This window comes from Protopterus annectens, chromosome 5.part0, assembly GCF_019279795.1.
Source record: "Protopterus annectens isolate FY-2018-M chromosome 5.part0, PAN1.0, whole genome shotgun sequence".
Taxonomy (NCBI): Eukaryota; Metazoa; Chordata; order Ceratodontiformes; family Protopteridae; genus Protopterus; species Protopterus annectens.
Window position 1 is genome coordinate 1,514,279,630 of NC_056735.1, and position 13,290 is coordinate 1,514,292,919.

Here is a 13,290-nt window from a genome sequence, read left to right on the forward strand (position 1 = left end):
AAAGTATTTGCTTGGTTCAACTTTTGATGGAATTCATGAAGAGATGCCTCAGATCCCTCCCATACAAAAAATAAATCGTCAACAAATCTCTTGTAGAATCTGATGTGTATATTACCAACAATATGTTGGAGCTCAAAGGTGGCCATGACAATGTTGGCATAACTATTGGCACAGCTCGTGCCCATGGCCACTCCTTTTTCTTGTTTGTAACATACTGTGTTGAACAAGAATATATTATTGTCCAACATCAGTTCTAGAAGGAGACATAGAAAGTCCACCTTATGTTGTTCCAATCCAATGACTTCAATCAAAAACGATTTCACATATATGAGTCCCTCATCATTAGGGATACTTGTGAATAATGAAACGACATCCATCGTCACGAATAAAGCGTGATTACTTATGGGCGTAGTTTCCATCCCATGATATAGTTCTCTTAAGAAATGTTCAGTATCTCTCAATACATATTGATGCTTGCTCAAATATGCCTTAAGTTCATTCTCTAGATATATAGAAATAGACTCCGTCAACCAACCAGACCCAGATACGATGGGCCTAAATTCCGGCTTATATAAGTTTTTATGAATTTTTGGTAGACCTGTAATGGTTGGAATAAGTGGGTTCTCTACCAAAAAATATCTGTACAGGTCATCGCTGATGAGTCCCATGCATTTACATTCAGTTATATTACGTGTAATATTGTCTTGCATGGTGTCTACCTGTTCAACCGGTATTACTTGACAGGAGGAATTTTCTAGTAGTTGAGTAATTTTGTGATTTGGACAGAGAGGTTGGCACTAATGAGCATTAGTGTCATTTTTATAACGTTCTTGGTAACGTATATTCAGCGTGACAAAGCATCTGGATTAGAACAAGTATAAGATGAATTTTGTCAGCAGTTTTTAAATGTTGTAATGGCTTTGATAAATATTTTGTGTAAATGGTAGAGTGTTAAATTCATTATGTATATCACTTTAAACGAAGGTTGCCTGTTATTGGCTGAAGTGATAACTACGTGTTTTAAAAAGTTTTTTGTTAATGAGTTCTTGTTGTTTGTCTGATGAAGCGGCGACATAGAGCCGTGAAAGCGCTTACGAAATAAATTCTTTTATTTTTAACATATGCACATGCATTGATGGACTTTGTATGCAGTTTACAAGTTTTTGGATATATGCTGAGTACAAGTTTACGATATCAACTATTGGAATGAACGTTTGCTTATGCGAATACTTTGCTGACAGTTATCATCCAGGAGGTTACGGCAAGTTGTTTATCAGCAGTATTTAGTAACTAAATAAGTGAACATCTTTTGGCCTTTTCTACAGCAGGAGGTGATGGATTGAGCATTCAGCTCAAGTGAGTAGCAAACTGATAACTGCATTTTGTGAACTAGCAGTTAATTTTCAGAACAATTAGTGTAAATATATCTTGCTGCTTGGTATAGCAGACCACTTTGGCTCCTCAGGGCATTACAGTTGTACATTCTTGGGATTTTGTCACTATCATATATATATATATATATATATATATATATATATATATATATATATATATATATATATATATATATATATATATTTTTATTTATATATTTTTATATATGCATATGTGTATGTTTATATATATATATATATATATATATATATATATATATATATATATACACACACATATATATGAGATAGAGAGAGAGAGAGAGTGAGAGATGAAGATATTTGTGGCCAAGAATGTAAATTTCATATTCTTTGGAGGAAATAAATCTATGCAGGGATTACAAAAAATGCTATCTTACACAATGGGCATCTAGACAGTCGGTTACTTTGATTAGGAATCTGTCCAAAGAGATAATGCCTTCAATTTGTTAGAGCTGCTGTATTAACACAGTGGGCCCTGGAGAGGGAGATCAAACCAGGTATAAAGAAAGCATTCCTTTTTGACTTAATTATTACATTTGCTAACTGGGCAGGTAGGTTGGCTGATAACATTTTTTGGCCACAAACCATGCCATATAGCACATGCAGTTGAATATGATATAAACAAATGAGGTAATACAATCATATATGATTATATATATAATAGTGTGGTTACAAACATATGAATAGTTTTCATAGAAAAACATAGAAATATAAACATATAAAATAGAGGGATTATTGTGTGAGGCCTGGTTGCCCCCAACAATTGTTCAGAATTCAACTACTTTTAGTTCAATAGGTAAATCAACCAAGTCATGTTTAAAAGTGAGAACAAATATGAAACTTTTATATACAAATTAATTAAAACTGCGGTAACCTCAAGGTGGTAGCAATTTAACATTTTAACACCTTTGGTGTCAACAGCACCTGGACAGGATTCAGAATCAGTTATCCCCCCCTGCCTTTTCTTGCCCTTGGAGGATGATAGTTCTTACCTTCTGACAGGTGTGAAGAAGTCATAACATCCAAATAAGTCCATTGGTGCCTGGTATTCTAGGAAATCCTTTTGGAGCTGTGGGAAGGAAGCCCCAAAAATCATTGTGATGATCAAAGTCATTGTGGGGAGCTGTAGCAGTATTTGATTTGTCACCCTGTGCAAGACTGGAAAAAAATAGCAGAGCTTCCATTTCCCTGATTTATACACGAGAAGTTCATAGTCATTTTTGTCACTCCATAGTTTTTTATCTTTGTAAGCCTTAATTATTTTAGATTTATTGTCTATTCTTTTGAAAACAGAGCAATATTTCCTTCATATGAGGGTAACAGAAGACCAGTTGTTGAAAAATCAGTAATTTCTTTCTGTAAATCTTCTGTTGTAATGTGAGATAATTGTTATTAATTCCAGTCTAATCAAATAAATCCTTATGTAATAGAGTGTTAGGCTTCAAGCAGCAAAATTATGATTTAATTTGGGTCTTTATTTTTCATGTCACAGTGCTACAAGTGTAACTCAACTGATGCAGTTTTCTTATATAACCAAACAATGATTTTTGACTAGAGAGTATCCATTACATGACAGTTGAATATTTATTTCAGGAGATGGCTCTTTTAATCTGTACTAGTTCCTGATGAAATGTCTTTATATTGTTTTATAGAATGAAAGTGTTTAATCTTTTAAAGTACCTGGTTGGTAGCTTTGCATTTTTGGTTGATGCATTCTTCTTAGTAGTTTATTTTAAAAAAATTCTAAATTAAAAATAAATAACGAAAAAACTAACATTTTATTAATAAAGCAATCATTAAATGCATCATAAAATTCATAGAGAGCCACTTATGCCAAACCATATTTACGTATTTAATGACAATTATTAAGAAGTCCATAAATTCCATTGCTCAACTAACTTATGAAAAATCAAATGGCATTATACATTTTTACCACACAGATTGGCAGATGTTAATTAAAATGATAGTATTACTAAAGATTCTATAGATTTTACAGATTACTTCAATTATTTCAGATAGGGTATTATTAAAATGGCTGGAAAAACTGCTGCTAACTTTCCAGTTGCATCATTCTAAGCTTAGAACAGTGCACACTAATTATATTTGAAAATATAAAAGTGGGCATTGGTTCTTCAAGTATAAAATGATATGCTTTGACTTCAGTTTTTGAGACCGTACTTTACTGGGTTGAAAATACATATGATAGTCAATGGAGAAACTGACAAAAGTTTTTCTCAAAATTCAGATTTAAAATTTATCCAGAAGCATTAAAAACTTTTAGATAATAAACTGTCATGCGTTTTAAGATATACATTAATGACCATTATATAAAGACAAAGGATTTTATTTCAATGCTATGTTAAAGGGCTTTAGAAACTTTGTATTCTGATATACACTTTGAAAGAAAGGGATATTTAATATTTTCCAACAGAATATGCACCAGGCTTTATAGAGTGTAACATGTTAATATCGAAAAAAGAAAGATAAGAACTTTTGGTTTTATTTTGATGAACATCTAGTCATAGCAACAGCTAATATTATATGCAAATTAAATAACACAAATTGATTCTAAATACAAAATACCAGATGAATGATTTAAAAAAATTATACAAATGTCAGAAGAAGTAAAGGAAATTTCCCTTTTAATAGATTATTTTCTTCAACAATTAACGTTAATATATACAATTAAAATGTAATTATTTTTACAAAAATTAAACAATATCATTGGAATTATTTAGCCCAATGTGATTGAGTCTACTATATGTGCTCAAGAGACTTTTGCTTGAGACACACATACTTGCTGCCACATATTCATTTCAGCAAGTGTTCCAATTCCCAGTAACCTGCTCCCTGTAACACTAGCTATCCTTACCAGAACCCTGATTCTAACAATAAAAACTCCCACCAGTGCCTAACCTTACAGTCTTTCATCCCTCCCTAACTTTAAAGTCCCAATTACTCCCTAAACCTAAAGTCTCACCTCTTCCTCCTCCTCCTACTTCACCTTGTTTGCTGAATGTTAAATCCCCATTCATCTCCAGTCCACAATCACTCTCTAAACCTGACATCTCCATCCCCCTCCCTAATCCTAAAGTCCCTTTTGCTCCCTAAACCTAATATTCCCTTTTCCATGCCTAAATCTAATCTCTGTATGGATGTCTAAACCTAAAATCCCCTTCCATTCCTATCCATAATCACTCCTAAACCTAATCTATATATGCTTCTCTAACCCTAAAGTCTCCACTGCACTATCTGTCCTCCTTTCTAAACCTAACAGCACCAACCCCACTCCCTGTCTCCACTTACCTGTTCTGAGGTGAGCACTTGCTTCTGTACCTGTCCTTGGATTTGAGCAGATGGTGCCACAGATGCATGGCTAAACTTACTTTCATGTTCGAGTGCAAGCAGCTAGTCAGTCACGGTTGCAAACATTCAAGTCCCGGTCTGTGAGTTAGTGGAATTCAAGCATCTGGAGCTTGAGTGATTGTGATTTATTTGAAGTGAATGATTATGTGAACAATCCACTTATTTTAAGATCAGTCAGTAAAATGACCTCCAGCTCATTTTGGAATGATTTTACTTGTAAATACGTGCACAGTATTTTAGTAACATCTTAAAATATTAAAACTATTTATAATAAAAATAAAATAAGTTGTTGGTCCAAAAATGTTATAAATGTTAATTAGCAAGATATACATTGTTTATATTGTAAATTACATAAGTTCTTTCAAGACATTCAGAAATTCTTAATGCATTGCAGTCAGACAAATATAAATTATCAAGGACTTTAATGCTTCTTAAATTTCCACTTCCCAGATGTATCAAAAGGTCGCAAAAACTGTTAATGTAGATGCTTTTAGCAACTTAGTAACTGCAAGGAAAACAGAAATAAAAAAAATGGGAAGAAAGAAACAAAAAAAAAAAGAAAAAAAAAAGATAGAAAGAAAGAAAAAGAAAGAAAGAAAATGTACATTTTATCAGGATTTTCATGGGTTAGCCAATTAAGTAGTTCAAAGAGAACTAAAAATGATAAAGTTAAGAAATAAAAGAAGTATTCCCAGTTGTAAGTTTTCATATACGTTTAGCTCTTTGTTTGAAAATTATGGCTAAAGAACTGATATTCAATAACTATTAAGTTTAATTTTTATTTTATAACATTTTGGGTGTTAATGTGATTTATTCATTGATATTTGTATTTTTGTGTATAGGCCAGATTCCAAAAGAGTTATTCTTAGTGTAAGTCAGCCCTGATTCCAAAATATTTGCCCTCAGTGTAAATGACTTATTTCAGTTTAAAGCCTACCTATAAGCAAGCTTTCACCAAGGACCAGAAGCCAAAACACCTGCTCTCAGCTTGCTCTCATTGGAAGTGATCACTTATACTGACAGCAAGTCTTTTGGAATTGGGCCCATAGTCTCTATATTGTTATTTGTGTGCTATCATTGAATTTTATTAAAAAAAAAATGGAAAAAAAGGAATATGACCAGAGGCCAGAGAATTCACAGCTCTTCTCACCTAATACCAGAACAGAGAGAGGATGCAATGATGGTGATAATGCAATAAGACTTCGAGAAAATGTGACATGGCCATTCTGAACAGGAAAATTAGATGAAGAAAGAAGGGATGAAGGCAGTGTTGCAGGGGCAAACTACTTCCTTGATTCCTTGATTTCTGAATGTACTTTTTCACTGAGAGGGTTATGGATCCATAGACTAGACTGTTGGAATTAGTGGCAAAAAATGAAAACAAAATAGTATGAGATAATACATGGGACGTGAAAAAAAGGTAAGGATAAAGTAGGAATGCAGATAAGGTAGAATGTTAAGGCTCCTGAAAGTATAGAAAAGTTAGGCTGATTGTCTCCTTTTTGCCATGAAGCAAATGTTCTTCTTAGAGATGGTATGAGGTGGAGTAGGCTTTCTTAGGTTGTCTTTTGGCTCACTAAGATACTGCATGGTGGTATCTCACATGTGTGAGTGGGCAGGAGTACATTTCTGCAGCATGGGGGCATTGTGTATCTCAATAGTGACATAATTAACTCATTTTCCCTCTTGGTTGAGTTACCAAAAATGGGGAATGAGCAGATCAGTAGGATTCCAGGGTCAGGACAAACTACAAGCTTTTAGGAATCATTTAATTAAATATGACTTGCCAGAAATGTCATCTTATGCCTAAAAGTTTCATGCTTGTAGTACTCCAAATTAAATTATCAGGTTTACTTTTGATTATATTATTCCCTCCTTACTGTAGAAAAAGATGCAGGCTGCCCTTTTGGAAAAAGGCTTTATTCTAAGATAGATAAGCACAATAGCCATGAAAATGGCTTTTTCTGATATCAGTGCTATGGGCGAGAAACTTTTAGGAGTAAGAAGACACTTTTGGCTGGATCTATTTAATGAAATGTGTCCTACAAGCTTGAATTTTCCCACTTGGAGGATGAGTTGGGGCTGAACACTACAAAAAGCTGCTGAAGCTTGCCAGCATGACTGCCCCTCTAGATGATCCTCACCACAGCAGATTTATAGGATGAGGGTCCCTCTTAAGGAATGAATGAGTCAAGTCCAGGTGATGGAGATTTTATGTTCAGCATGGCAAAGAGAGGGAAATGTGTGCACAAAAAATGTATTTTCATATTGTTTGGATGTTCAAAAATAGCTTTCATTTTCATACATTTACCAACAAACACAACTTATAAATATTTATTTTTTTGTATAATTGTTTCTTATCAAAATCTTTCTTTTAGTACATCACATTCTTTACATTGTGGTCCATTTTAATCTTGGACAATTTCCCTGTATGTGCTTGAAGTAACCTATACTATTTGATTATAGATTTTTCTAACCAACCCCATGGTCGATAATTATACATTACCCCCAACGAGAATAACTGGGATCATATTATAGATAATCTGAAGGGTCCCGTGCATTGGAAAAACAATTTAGGAGCTGCCTCTGTCCATTAGTAGTATAGGAGACAGTTCCGGGGTAAATGTTCTGCTTCCCATAAACTTTGTTTTTTGTGAATGTGGGTCTGTTCTACAGCAGTGGCATCCTCTGTGAGATATACGCATCCCTCCAAACCATTCTGTTGATATTGCAGAAGAGGCTTAGATCCCTAGAGCTACTATTTCTGACACCATTTGACTTGCTGCTGTGCAATAAATCCATTAGTAATGGGTCAGAGGATGTCTTGTATGCCAGACATAAGTCACCCCTTAGCAGTCTGTAGGATACCGAGTATAGTGACAGAGCTCTGAGTCAGTCCATCTAGGTCATGTCTCTAATACGATGTAAAGCTGTTTAGCAATCATACTGTATCTGACATAGTAATGTTAGAAGTATAGAAGTAAACATATCATCTAGCAGCAATGAATATCCACCCAACACATAATACTCTCACTCCATCACTACAGTAGTCCACACTTATCTACAACTTTGATTTAAATGGATTATTTTTTCTTAACAATGCCAATGCTGATTTTAAATTAGAAAGCATATTATGATATGGAGAGGAAAATTCATGTGGGTCAAGTCTTGCGCGTATTTTTCAATTGCACTTCTTTGCCCTCATCTCCCTGCTGACCATTGGTTCCCTGCAATATACTGACTTATTTGATTCTAACGGGTGATTGCTGTTCTTACCCCATTCATTCCCATAATGTGAGAGCCGATCACAGGGTTATCATCCTGGTAGCCACTATGACATTTTATGGATGTTGCCTGACCTCTCTCCCTGTTGGTGACATGGGTGTTGTATAACTGCAGAGGGACTTGACATGACTCTGATATGGAGGTATGTCTGGTTCTTGACATAGCTTCTCAAGGGCTACCACATTGTCTTGGCCTGATCCACCCATGTCCCCTCCTCCAAGGGAAGTGGCCTACTGTACTTTGTTGGAGCACCAGATCACCACAAGGTGGGGGGGGGGGGACCACAACCCACTCTCTCTCTCTTAGATGACCATACTGATGTGAGTCACACATCACTCACTATGTTCACTGGATATTCTGGCTCCCCAAATCACTAATCTATCGCTATGCTATAAATACTGGGTACAAAAAAAATAATGAAATGCATGAAGCATGAATGGGGGGAGGGGTTCCACAACTGTTAAGGTCTTCAGCTCATAGACACAAGGTACAGGAAATGACCTCTCAGTATTCACCTATGAATAAGTACACTTGTAACTGGATGGTTAGGAGAAATCCATGTGCTAGGTTAATAAAAAAAAGTTATATTAATAGCATTAAGAGAGGAGAGAACACTTTCTAGCAAATATTCTGAGTAAATGAGTGCCTGCATTAAGAAATGACAACTCTCAGATATAAAACTCAAACCTATATTCAATAAATACATAGAGATATTGTTGAACACAGTTACCTCCTGTTCCTGCACATGCTGCAGGTTTCCATTTCCTAGGTAAGTCTTATTCAAATGTGTGAATGACCTCTCCCTGTATTTCTGGCACTGCCACTTCACCCCATCTTGTCTTATCTTCCTTGTCCTGATCTGTCCCACTCTGATTCAGATTGCATTAATTGTAAAAGTGGAAGAAAACTTTGGTCTTGCATAATATCAGGCATCACCTGTGCATGCAGCACTTCAAGATATGCATCACTAATTATAGGAGCTATATTATTAGTGAACATAGGACCATATATTCCAAGGAGTCTTCATTGGTACCAGATGCAACATTCTTGTTGCTCTGAGGAAGTGTGCTGTTACTACCAAAATATTTATTTTTATTTTTATTTTTCAAAAATATGTAAATATGACTTTATCTTCAAAACCACATTGTTAGCCATAATCGGGTATTGAGAAAGTGGAAATAATAAAAGGATACTCACACTGCAATGGATTCCTCTATTAGTTGTTTTTGAAGAAAGATGACGTTAGAACTAGTCTTACTGTTAATTGCATGAAATGATTGGATCTCAACATTAATAAAGGTCACTCTTTCAAAAAATAATTGATAAGTCAATTTCTTATTGCATTTAACATAAAGATTTGTGTAACTACCAATACTTCAGTGGCTAAACATCTAAACATTACATGATATGACCTTTATTTTACATCAGCAATATCTATATGTGTTGCATTGGCCTTTCCTCTAAAATTAAATATACTTTTTTTCTGCAAGCAGTTAGGCAATTCATTTTTTGTCTTTTTTAGTAAACAAGCAAGTGTCATAATCTACTATATTCTTTGTTTGAATCCAATATTATGCACCTGCTGTCATTCCCTCCAACAATGTATTGTAATGTAAACAAACATGTTACATCAGAACTCAGACACCTTTACTAAAACACAAACAGAACACATAAAATGTTCTAAATAAACAAATGAGCACATGACAGTGAAAGACAAATATCTTTATCAAAACACAAATAGGATGCACAAAAGGCTTCTAAATTAACAAACAAGGAACAAGCCATATCAGAACTTAAAATCACAAATAAAACACATAAAAGATGTCAACATAAATAGAAGATAGCACACCATGTCAGAACTCAGATGCCCTTATTAAAAAGTAAATAGCATAGACAAAATGTTTTTAAACAAATGGACAAGGAGCATGCTGCATTGCATCTCAGGTGCCTTTATTAAAACATAGGCAGAATATACAAAAAGTGTGAATGTGTTAAGTCTGCATCCGCACTACAAGAGTATCAACACTTAGCTCCATTTATGAGCTCAATTCTCTGTAAGTGCAAAAAGAATGTTAAAAATTATGTTGTAACTTAAACTGAATTCATAAATCTCTAGCAACTTGAAATACTCCCTTAATTTGAACACATAAACTAATCCAAATGTTATAGAGATCACATAGTGCAAGTTGCTGCCATTTTCACAGTAAATTCATTCAATTGCATATTTTTATAAATCTTTAAAAAGTCTTTATGTTTAACTTTTTCATATGTAAAAATATATAGCTGCAAAATTTGAGATAGGCAGGTAACTCCAGAATACTTTTGACTTGAATATAATTGCATTGCTTTTATTAAATATCCTAAAATTATATTCATTTAGGTAATTGTTCTGGACATATAATCTTATAGAGTCTTGTTAGCAATTTCTTCTTTTAACATAAAAATCAGCATATTTACATAATTTGGATGAGACATTATCATAGAACATAGAGGAGATAACCTGTATCAGCTCAGATAGCATAGGAACAGGAATTATTCTGTAAAATATTCTGAGCTCATATCTCATACTCAACAAGTTACTCTTTATGTTGTCATGTGTTGCTGTGTGCAAAAATAAATATTTAAAGATCTCTTGGAGATAGTTTGCTAAATTAATAATACAGAGTGATTATGGGAAAGTTATTCATATTAGAACCATATTAGCTACTTAAATTACTACAGACATCCAGAAATGTTAAAGCCAAATCTTTATTTACAGGTAACATTGGCTTTTCCAATCAAGGAAAAGCAGTAACCATTCAAAATCTAGATCAGAGGTTTTACTGCATGTACAGTTTTTTCCAAATCTGACTGGCTTATGGAAGGATTGATGAAATAAAAAAACAAACTTGAGGATTTTAATTTCCATGTTAAGATAATCTTGTTGAACTTGATTTATTCATTGTTTCTAACAATTCTCATTCAGCTACTCATAATAGCTTTTTTCTTAAACTATGTTTCTTATTTAGTTAGCAAATAGTATCAACAGACCATCTGTAAAATATAAAGTGCATTTTTTTTTCTTTTTTATTTCAACATCTTCCTGAAAAGCTACAGGAGTTGTTACTATAATAAATAAAATTAAAGACAAGGGACACCCTTGACTTCCCTGAGATTGGCGATGAATTGATGGTACATTTATTCCATTTAGTGTAACTGAAGTTTTTTTTAACTCTCTATATATTCTTCATTTGAGTAATATAAAGCTGGTAAATGTATTTATAGTATTTTAGAATATTAAAAAATGTATCTTATTCAATGAATAAAAAGCCTTTTTTTCATCGCAGTTTATAATCAATATATATATAATTTAGTATGTATAAAGTGTTTTCTGATGACATTGGAGACTACAATCCTTCCTAATTTGCCCACTGTTTATGAAGCAATTGGAATGTGGCATTAGGTATCAAAACACATTGATCACCTTTTTACACTGGTGTGTGGGGCATCATGAAAAAATTCACAGAAATTCATTAATGGGCCTAGCATGAAAAAGGCCGGTTCCCATGATCTGGTAGTTTGCAATTCAGAGACATGTTAACTGTGATGAGAAAAGACTTGGCTAATTTGCATGTCTGAGAATCACTGTTGAGACAACAGCATGTAGATAAGGTAGTAAACTGCTTCCTATGTAAGCACTGCTATTCACTCCAGTCACTCTTTCACATATACAAGTGCACATTCAGACACAAACACACACTACAGTCCCTGTTCCTGTCCCGAACTAGTCTGCCCTCCTGTAGTTCCCCCTCGACCTATTCTAATAGATGAAGTGCCATTATGACATTATGGCACCTGTCTAATTACTCTGGTGTCTAGTGTTGCCCCTCATCCCCAATTCCTGTGTTGAAGTTAGTGCAGTTATGGCGCTTAAGTGTTGAGCAATCCCTAGTATCTAATGCTGAAGTTATTGAGTAATCCCTAGTATCTAGTGTTGAAGTTGGTGGGATTATGGCACTTAAATGTAGGGTATATCTAGTGTTTTACCTCACTCTCGATCCCCATACTGACTGTTGTCCCATTATTGCACTTAAATGTAGAGTAATTCAAGGTCCAGGCTCCCCCATCTCCTGATCCCTGTAATATGGTCATGCTTGGTGGTAGTCTGTGGTGGAGCTAGATGTGCTGATCTTCACAACTGAGTGATTTCATGAATCATTCGGCATATAGATGCCTTCCTCTAGGCAGTTCTGGATGAGAAAAAACATATCTAACTAGCATATTCATCTCCCCTGTACTGCTTCATTACAATTTTGCATGACTATGAAGCTAGAGAACCATGCAGTACTGTGTTTGTGCTGTTGCTGAATGCAAAAAGTTTACTTCAAATGTGTACATGAAGGTGTGGTACCTTTATGAATGACCCCCTCAATGGTCTTCTTTTGTGGGATTTTATAAAGTAACAACTGTAAAACATTTGTAGACAGAAAAATATAGGAGACAAGGGTCAATGGGGTTGAAGTTGTCATAATGGTTAAGGTGTTTACCTCACACACAAGAGGAACAGGGCTTGATTCTCACTATGGGGAAACTGGTTAGGCTTAAAATGGTCCAAAAGGGCAAGCAAACCTAGCATTTACCTATGAACCTATGGCTATACCTATCTAGCCATGTACATTGGTGTATTTTCAAAAACTATTTTCTAGTGTCTATGGATTTTAAGGCATGTTGTAGGAGTTGCGGTCATATCATCAGCTAGTTATCTTTTAACTAGGCTGTCACACAGTTTACAGTTATTAGAAAAGAAGTGTTCCAACTGGGATAATCCTAGATAATGATCTGATAGAACACCCATGCTAAGTAATAGCTAAGTTTATAAATAAAAAAAAAGACAGTTTCAATAATGTGTGGGACCTCATTAAATGTTTCTTGTGCACTATATTAATAAGACTGAACAATATAAAGGAATGTACAATGCTCAGTTATATCTGATGAAATTATACATTTTTGGTGAGGTACTTACCTAAGGCCATGATGAAGTTCTAAATTTTCTTTACATTATTTATTCAGTTACACTGAATTGTCGGGCAGTATTATGTTATGCTATTCAGGTTTCATAGGTTCTGGAACAGTAGAGTAATATATGGCTGATGCATTGAATTCCTCTAGATTTCAGACAGAACACTGGCATTCTCTCAGACTGGATATGAACACTTTATTTATTTAACATTTGTTTACCAGGAAT